The following is a 2,174-nucleotide window of genomic DNA, read 5'->3' on the forward strand; positions in this document are numbered from 1 at the left end:
ATATAGTTAATAGGATTAAATATAGTTAGTTATAGTTAATTAGGTTAAATATTGTTAATTATAGTTAATTAAGGCATGTCATTAAATAGAGTTAATTAAGTCATTAAATAGAGTTAATTATTAAGACATTAAATATAATTAGATTTAATCTAGTTAATTATAGTTAATTAAAGCATGTCATTAAATATAGTTAATACATGATCTACATTAAATATAATTAGACTAAATATAGTTAATTATACAGTTAATTAAGACATGTCATTAAATATATGTTATATTGTTATGTACATCGACCATTAAAATTATATAGTTAATTACACTTAGATTAAGGCATTAAGATGAATAACTATACATATACATGTAAACTTGAATATTGAAAATATGAATAACATATAGAAACATGTACATAACACATACATAAGTTACATAAAAGATGAAGACATCAAAAGATCAATAAAATAGACGTCTACATTAAAAGATCAATAACATACATGTGCATATATCTAGAGAATATAATGTACCCATATCAAATGTATAAAAATAGATCATGTAGATCAAATGTCTGGAAATAACATATATAAAACATCAAAATCTCCATATAAACATGTCTCTGGAAATAACATATAAAACATCATTTAGTGTCCATGATATAAACACGTATCTAGAAATAACATATAAAACATCAAAGTGTCCATATAAACCATGTATCTGAAAATAACATATAAGACATCAAAATGTCTGGATATAAAATGTATGCATATGGAAATAACATATAAAACATCAAACTGTCCATATAAATATGTATCTAGGCATAACATGTGTGTAATAAAATAAAAGGCCACATATGATCTAATCAGCTACATCCCCCCTCCTGATCCTGGGCCTTGTCCCCAAAAGGGTCTATCAGCTGCATCTGAACCCTGTGTCAAATGATAACAAGTGAACCATTTAATTATGTGTACAGACAAATTATATCAAGATCTACATGTATATAAATCAAATATATATATATATTGTAACATACCTGGGACTCACGACGTGTAGGATCTGTCGATGTCTGCAGATCAGCAAAACGTAACATACTATCACTCAAACCCTATAACACATACACAAACACACACATATATATTAATTTAAACATATAGACATATTATTTACTATAATAAAAATAAATCTAAACATATAGAGATACTTACCGTAGCATTATGTAATGCTCTGCCGATCTGACTGATATCTAAATCATGTAATGAAAAAATAGTATCAGCATCCAAGTCAATAGTGCGGCCCTGATCTGAAAGCATGGAAGTAAATAGACCAGGCTGTATGGTGCCACTGAGATCCTGAGTAGGGGGGGTGTTGTAGGGTCCTGAGTAGCTGGGGCTGGTGCTGTAGCCTGGGCCTGTGTAGCAGTAGTAGTAGAAGGTGCAAGAATGTCCTCCTGCCTCTGTGAATCCTCTGGGACTGTTGTACGTGACAAAATATGTCTAATCTGAGAGCTCATGTCACGAAGTGGAATCCTTGAGAGTGTAGATAATGCTCGATATGCATCTAAAAGATCAGATGCTAAATATGATGCCAAGCGATGCAATGCATCCACCTCTAAGACTGCAGAAATGTCTATAGGAGAAGGTATGTCTGCAACTCCATAATCATCATCAACAGGTGTGCTAGATGATGCAACTGTGGGAGCGATACCTCGAGACCGTAGCATATATCAACTACATCGATCAAAAGAAATCTCGTGCAACTGTGTGGCGATGGTGGCGATGCTCGAAAAAATCTGTGTCCTAATTGTGTCATCAGGAACACTCTCACCTGCAGTAGCCATCTGTGGACCTCTCGGCATAACCAAAAGGTTTGGACCCACCATTGCCCGTTTGTTAACGGGCGCAGGAGTGTCTGCGGGTCTAAATCTGTCAGAAAGTCTCCCTGACCCTGCCCAACATGCCCTGGATAATCTGTATAGTCAACATCATAGTGTAAATGAAATTTTGCAAACAATTGTTTGCAGAAATATAGGGGGAACTCATCCTTCTAAGGCCATCTATGATGAGTAGCCAACTAACGAGGATACATCAATGGTGCGACGAGTGGATCAGTACACTTCGTCGCAGAGTAGCCTCTGACTCTGTGACGATCTGCATAAGATGGAAACATGGTTTTCACCATGCCAG

The 2,174-nt window shown here is 34.7% G+C and overlaps 1 long non-coding RNA gene across 1 annotated transcript; it reads right to left on the minus strand.

The window, feature by feature from the left end:
* Positions 1–662: 662 nt before the first annotated feature.
* Positions 663–1,926, minus strand: LOC149557821 (uncharacterized). Its single transcript, XR_016364923.1, has 3 exons — positions 1,197–1,926; positions 1,025–1,096; positions 663–920 (listed from the first exon to the last, which is right to left on the minus strand). It is a non-coding gene; the product is annotated as an uncharacterized LOC149557821 (long non-coding RNA).
* Between the last annotated feature and the right edge of the window lie 248 nt (positions 1,927–2,174).

The sequence above is a fragment of the Cupressus sempervirens genome, chromosome 5, assembly GCF_028749045.1.
Source record: "Cupressus sempervirens isolate cs-2001-9-10 chromosome 5, ASM2874904v1, whole genome shotgun sequence".
Classification (NCBI taxonomy): Eukaryota; Viridiplantae; Streptophyta; class Pinopsida; order Cupressales; family Cupressaceae; genus Cupressus; species Cupressus sempervirens.